Genomic DNA, 8052 nt, shown 5'->3' on the forward strand with positions numbered 1-8052 from the left:
TATGGAAGCCTTTTGAGTTCACCGACTCTGATCATATTTAGACATGGTCATAGTCAAAGTGGAAGTTCTCTCCTCCCTTCAGAGAAAGGTACCTCCTGTTTGGTGACCTGTTCTTTCCACTGGGATATCACTCGCAAAGATCTTTCATTTAGGTCATTTTTTTTACAATGTCTTGGCTTTCCATGCCTAAAATACTCTCATGGGCTTTTCAGCCAGATCCGAATGCCTTAAGGGCTGATTCTGAGGCCTGAGTGCTGTTTAGGACATCCACCATTCTATGAGTCTGCTGTGTATCCTGCTTCCCATGTTGGATCGTTCTCTCCCTTTTTTATTCTATCGGTTAGTATTTTCAGACACTAGTCTTGTTTATGTGATCCCTTTGACTCTTAGTCCTATCATTATGATCAACTGTGAACAGAAATTGATCACTTGGACTAGTGAGATGGCGTTGGTACATGCCACCTTGATGGGATTGAATTGGAATCCCCTGGTATGTTTCTAACTCTACCGTTTGGGGCAAGTCAGCTTGAGCGTGTCCCAAATTGTACATCTCTTGCCTCTCTTACTCCCACTCTTATATTTAACAGGGATCACTTTTCAGTTAAGTTTCAACACTTAAGAATAACTGTGTATGAATTTTAAATTCTTATAATCTTTATGTAATAAAAATTATTATTCTTTTGATATGTCTTCATTTATTTTTTATCTTATTAAAAAATGGGACAGATTTCATGTAATTCACACATTCTATATATTACCTACAATAAATCAGAGAAAATATGATTTATCTTTTTGTGTCTGGTTTATTTCGTTAAGCATAATGGTCCCCAGTTACATGCATTTTGTTGCAGAAGATAAGATTTCATTCTTTTTTATGGCTGAGTAATATTCCATAGTGTATATATACACCACATTTTCTTTTTCCAGCCATCAACTGAAGGACATCTGGATTGATTCCATATCTTTGCTATTGTGAATTGAGCTGCATTTAATATTGTGATACAGATAACTCTAATATGCTGATGTCAGTTCCTTTGAGTATATTCCCAGGAGTGGGAATCCTGGGTCATATGTTAAACCTACATTTAGATTTCATAGGTATCTCCATACTGTCTTCTATAATGGTGCTCCAGCTTATATTCCCACCAACAGTGTATTAGGGTACCTTTATGTCCATATCTTTGTCAGCATCTGTTATTCATTTGAATTTTGTATGTTAACCATTATAACTGGGGTGAGGAGAAGCCACAGTATGCTTTTTATTTGCATTTCTTTGATAGCTAGTGATCCTGGGCATTTTTCATGTGTTTGTTTCCTATTTATATTTCATCCTGTAAAAAAAAAAAGGCCTGTTCGTGTGTTTTTGCCAATTTTTTAACTAGATTGTTTTGTTGTCATTGAGTTGAGATTCTTACATATTTTGAATAGTAATTCTTTATCATATTGATAGTTTGCAAATATTTCTTCCCTTTCTGTCAATTGCCTCTTCCCTTTGTTGAGTGTTTCCCTTGCTGTAGAGAAGCTTCTAAGTGTAATATAATCTCATTTTTCTATTTTTGCTTTTATTGCCTGTGCTTCTGGGGTCTTAGCCAAGAAGCCTTTGATATGCCAACGTGCTATAGTGTTTCTCCATGTTTTCCTCTGGTAATTTTATGGTTTCAAGTCTTAGGTTTAGATCCCTGATTTGTTGTGAATTGATTTGTGTATAATGTGTAAGATACGGATCTTGTTTCATAGTTCTGCATGTAGAGATCCAATTTTCCCAACATCATGTGTTGAAGAGACTTGCCTTTCTCCAGGGAGGGATTCTAGCTCATTTGTCAAAGATTAGTTGGCTATAGATGTGAGGATTAATTTCAGGAATCAAATTCTGTCTCACTGGTCCACTTTTTTTTTTTTTTTTTTTGTGCCAGTACGATGCTGTTTTGATTTAACAGCCCTGCTGTATGTCTTGAAATACAGTGTTGTGATACTTCAGGCTTTGCTTTCATTGTTGTTTAAGATTACTTTGGCTATTTGGAGTCTCTTGTGTTTCCATATGAATTTTAGGGGCATTTTACCTAGATCTGAGAAGAATGTCCTTAGTGTATCATTGGGGTTGCATTGAGTCGATAACTTGCCTTGGGTAGTATGGATATTTTGATAATATTGTTTCAATCTGTAAACATGGAAGATTTTTTTCTCAATTTTTTGTATCTTCTATTTTTTTCTTTGGTAACTTTCATTGCAGAGATCTTTCACATCCTTGGTTAAATTTATCCCAAGGCATTTAAATTTTTGTAGCTGTTGTGAATAGGACTAATCTTATAAGTTCTTTCTCATCCATGTTAATGCATATGAATGCTATTGATTTTTGTGTATTGACTTTATATCTTCCAACTTTGCCAAACTCTCTTATGAGTTCTAATAGTTCCTTAGTGGTGACTTTTGGTTTCCCTATATAAAGAGGATCCTATCATCTGTAAACAGGAATAACTTGATTTCCTCCTTTCCAATTTGTATTGCTTTGATTTCCTTTTCTTGCCTAATGGCTCTGGCTAAAACATCTAGAACTGTATTTTCTTCAAACATTTAAAAGTGTAAAAATGGACTCATAAGCCATAGTTGCTTAACCATGCTATGTATAAGAAATTATAAGGACAATTAAGATTCTAGGTTATATTATCTTCCTATTGAGAAATTTTTGTTTTGTTTCCTGGTAGATGATGACAAGGTCCAAGACTACAATAATTTCATTGGGAGTTAAATTAATTTAAAACCAATATCTGTCTTCGTAAAGGTTAATTTATTTCCACTGTACCCTTTCACATAAAGTGTAGCTCTTAAGTACATGGAGATTTCCAAATGTTCTGCTAAAGTTGATAGTTCTTTTGATCATAGATTATATGAACCAAAAAAAAAAAATCACAGTTGCTCAAGAAAACTATAAAAATGAGTGTTAATGCTCAACTTTCTGGGTATCCCTTACATAATCTTAGCTCCTCAACTATTAACTACTTTAGTAAGCAAATCCACACCATATAGTTATTACAGAATCATTCCAGAGATGTAGTAGAATTAATTCTATCCTTCAATTTTTTTAAGATTTATTTTATTTATTTGAAAGACAGAGTTACAGAGAGAGGTCAAGACAGAGAGGGAGGTCTTTCATCAGCAGGTTCACTCCCCAGATGGCTGCAACAGCCAGAGCTGCGCTGATCTGAAGCCAAGAGCCAGGAGCTTCTTCCAGGTCTCCCACGTGGGTGCAGTGACCCAAGGACTTGGGCCATCTTCCACTGCTTTCCCAGGCCACAGCAGAGAGCTGGAATGGAAGAGAAACAGCTTGGACTAGAACCGGTGCCCTTATGGGATGCCAGCGCTTCAGGCCAGGGCTTTAACCTGCTGTGCCACAGCACCGGCCCCCTATCCTTCAGTTTTATAAGGATATGAAGAGTAGCAGGGTACTGAGAATATTGGGAAGCAGTTACATACTCCAAGTTTCTTACTTGGTCTCAGGATCTTCATTTGTAAAATGAGGACAATAGTCTTTACAAATACATATATTTTAGGTTCTTATGAAATTACATTAAATTACATGAAGAATATTGGGTAGGAGGTAACATCTGATATTTTTCATCATAATCATCATAGTCATCCTCCTCACCCTATCTTTATCACATCATCACTCACAGAAGGCTAACCAAAGAACAGATGATTGTCAATCTAAATCTTCACAAAGTAGGTGGCAAATATGGAATTAAACATCAGTAAGCAAATCACTAGTCTATTGCTTTACTCACCATTACCAAGTTAACTTCTTAATAGCTGTCTCTTACAGTACCATCATGAAACACAATTTTAAGTTAAACTCAACCTAATCAGTATAAAAATCTTATTAGAATAAATTTCTTATATTTAAGTACTGGTTTCGCATTTATCAACTTAGTGTACTAGTGAAAATAAACAACAATTATTTGGCCATTTTACCGCCTGAAAATATGTAAGTATTTAATAATGCTATATGATAGGTTTAATGTTAGAATTAAATGAGTTAGGGGCCAGCGGCACACTAGGTTAATCCTCTACCTGCAGCGCCGGCATCCCATATGGGCACCGGGTCTAGTCCTGGCTGCCCCTCTTCCTGTCCAGCTCTGTGCTATGGCCTGGGAAAGCAGTGGAGAATGGCCCAAGTGCCTGGGCCCCTGCACCCTCATGGGAGACCAGGAAGAAGCACCTGGCTCCTGACTTCTGATCGGACGTTGTGGCCATTTGGGGAGTGAGCCAACAGAAGGAAGACCTTTCTTTCTGTCTCTCTCTCACTGTCTGTAACTCTACCTGTCAAATAAATAAATAAAAATCTTAAAAAAAAAGATTAAATGAGTTAACATTAGTATGTTTCTTAATTTTGTTCCAAAAATATAATGAAATACTTAAGCATTTTCAGTTATTTTAAATGAAGCAGTAGCTATAGATACACTGAGACCAAAAGATGAAAGAGAAAGAATCTATCTTTATAAAGGTATTCACAATTGAGTTTATAATATAGGATCAAGACAAAAAATGATAAAAGACTAAAAGATGTATGATAATACAGTTTTAACATGAAATTTTAAGACTACAGACACTGATTAACATAAATAAGAGCTTTAGATAATGAATGGATTCAGTATATGGAAGAAGACCTTGCAAGGCTGTGGCCTTATGCTAAACTAAGGTAAGGATCCCAAAATGAATGTAGAGTTTGTGGTGAGCAGATCACAGGTGAACAAAATCAGTTTAAAAGTCAAAACTTCATAAAACAGAATTGAAGATCAAGATGGATGATTCAATGCCAAGACTTTTGATTGGCTTCAAGTGTCAGCGGAACTGAAGGTTAGCCCTTTGTATGCCAGGCAGCAGGTTTCATGCTTAAATCCTACTTGACAATTGTTTCTTCTACCCTCTCACATATGAAGAATTATTGTATAAGGTCTCTAGCTCACTGCCCTTGGCACCAGAGAAATGAGCAGAATACCAAACATGGATCTTAGCAAGACCATGGCCCACCCAACAAGGAATATAGGCCATTACCCCAGAGGTTGACTCTAATAGCCAAAACAGCTCTGTTCTCCAAAGTGTTATGCTCAGGATTAGGAAATGAGCTGCCTCAGTAATGAGGTCTCTAGGCATTCTGCTGTTGGGATTGTGTGTTCTGCCATTGATCATTTGGGAGTAGTAAGCACTGTTTTGAGCAGAGACCCAGCACTTAGGAGATACTTTGGTAACTTGTTAAAACCCCCCAAGCCAGAGTTACTGTTTTGTGACCCAAAGATTAGATTTTTCCAGTGGGTGGGACTGTGTTAATCTAAAGGAAATTAAGTGTGACCTTTTTTGTCTTTCATTCTATTGACTAGACATTGAAAGACTGGGATAAACATTATTTCCTTCCTCTCTAAATAGTTTTACTTGGGTATGGCCTTCTGAGTGATGTCTAAAGATGTCCTGGCAAAGGGGAAATTCTGTTAAAGCATAGGTATGTTCAGAATGACATTAGTTACTCTCTGATAAGAAACTCAGACTTGGTAAAATTGCATAACTCTACGAAGTGACATAAAGTTAAATAACATTAGTTTTAAGTAATCTTAGTAGCTGAACTGACAGAAATCCGGGAAATATTTTATGGCTGTTAGTAAAAATCCATAATCTATCTTTGCAGACAGTTGGATTTTCAAAGGAGTAGCAGTAGCATGAGCACAACTCTCTAGAAGACCCAAGAAGTATCCTACTCTGTAAGTTTTGCTTCTCTATATACTAGTATGCAAAATGTTTATCATAGCATGTACTAAAGTATCACACAGCCAATGACAGCTTTTAAAAGAGGCTGGAAGGTGGTCTCTCAAGGAAATAATGTGAATTTAACATTTTAGAAATGTAGAGTAATTGATGAAAGTAGAAAAGAGGAATGTAAACTACTTAAATAGTCTTTAATTAAGTCTGATATGAATGGCTGCTCATGATTTCATACTCCATGAAAGCAAAGACTATTTTGGTTGCCTCTTTTTTTTTCATCCTAGCACTAGCATTCCTTACAATATGGGATTACTCAACATATTGGCTACTGAATAAACAATTTTACAATATGGGATTACTCAACATATTGGCTACTGAATAAACAATTTTATCTGGTAAAATAAGAGAATACTTTAAGCCAAGCAAAATGCACATTAGATAATACAAAATCAAGAAACAAGAATATAAATGAATTCCCTTTTTCTGGGGAAGAATATAAACTGTAGACCCTTGTAGGATTGGGTCAGGGACAGATTTCTTTCAATTTTTGTCATTTATTTGAAGGAAAGAAAAGGTGATAAAACTCCAAAGTCAAAATCATTCTCTGCATTTTGAAGTTTTTGTTATTATACCGTCCCTACTTTTAAATCTCTCATCTCCTCACCTATATTTTCTACAGCCTAGATTAGTAATCCTACTATTCTTATGCCAATATTAATTTCCCCAATTTATGCTGCACCCTCTTACTGATTCTTCAATCTGTTAGAGCCTCCCATGTAATGATGCTACCATAGTGTTTTTAAGATGTTAACAATTTAGAGTCAACTACTGGAATGGGAGGCAGGGAAAAGAAATTCTCCAGATTATGACCATGCATAAGGTCTTGTGGTTGGTAAAGTAGAATTAAATTATAAGAATAATGTGGATGAGTAACAATGTACTTAAGTATAATGAAAACTGTAATTTTAGTGTGATGGACTCCAAACTATCAACTATAATAAAGCAAGAAATCTACAGTCATTATAGATTGTTCTTAGTTATATTAGCTGGATGGGCTACTGTGATGTAAAAGATGTAAAATATGCAAAAAATGGATATCTTTGGGAAGAAGATTCTTGGCAAAACTTAAAAATTGTACTCAGTTTATACCAGTATTAATGTAAGAATCTTGTCAATCCATGTTAAAATCTACTTTAACAGAATATGGAAGAGTTCATAAAATTTATTGGAAGGCCGATTTACCAATCCAGGAATGTTAGAAGCTCCATCCCACCAACTCTGCCCTGCTTTACAAATTGAAACTGGTTCATTTGTGGAAAATAAAAAGGAATTTAACTTCAAAGAAAACTTTTATTTTTTATTTTATTTTTTATTTTTTAACAGGCAGAGTGGACAGTGAGAGAGAGAGACAGAGAGAAAGGTCTTCCTTTTGCCGATGGTTCACCCTCCCAATGGCCGCCGCGGCCGGCGCGCTGCGGCCGGCGCACCGTGCTGATCCGATGGCAGGAGCCAGGAGCCAGGTGCTTTTCCTGGTCTCCCATGGGGTGCAGGGCCCAAGCACCTGGGCCATCCTCCACTGCACTCCCTGGCCACAGCAGAGAGCTGGCCTGGAAGAGGGGCAACCGGGACAGAATCCGGCGCCCCGACCAGGACTAGAACCCGGTGTGCCGGCGCCGCTAGGCGGAGGATTAGCCTAGTGAGCTGTGGCGTCGGCCAAAGAAAACTTCTTAATAGGTGATATCATGTGATAGATCAACTTTTCAAATTATTAGCCTATTTAATCCTTGAAGCAACTCTATTGAATATTGCTATGCTAGATTTATAAATGAATTAGGTTAGTATGCTTAAAATTTTGAGGAGTTATTGAAAGAATTTATGCAAGAGAGTTCTGTGAGCCAATTTTAAAAAAAGAGAATAATTACACCAGTCAGAAGAAAGACAAGACTAGGGTCATCTAAAATGAGGGAGATCCTTTAGGAAATCACTGAATTCACTATTGGAAATGATGATGTCATCAGAAGTTGGATATAGTTAGAAAACATTGAGAGGAAGACACTGAGAGGAGAAAATTCATCTTATCTTCAGAAAGGAGAAGGAAAGTGAAATAATCTGAGTGATTTTCAGCTTTCTGAATAGAAGTAAGGTTGGAATGTTGTTTTATGAGAAATAGATATGAACTTAAGGGGGAAGCTTAAGTATGCCCAGAGTAGTCTCCCATGCTGAGTTTGCTTAGGATAAAACAAAAAGGCTGTGAGCTGGGGCATTTCTATTCCCAGCACAGCTTAGAATATGCAGAACTAAAGT

The sequence above is a fragment of the Oryctolagus cuniculus genome, chromosome 7 (genome assembly GCF_964237555.1).
Source record: "Oryctolagus cuniculus chromosome 7, mOryCun1.1, whole genome shotgun sequence".
In the NCBI taxonomy this organism is placed as follows: Eukaryota; Metazoa; Chordata; class Mammalia; order Lagomorpha; family Leporidae; genus Oryctolagus; species Oryctolagus cuniculus.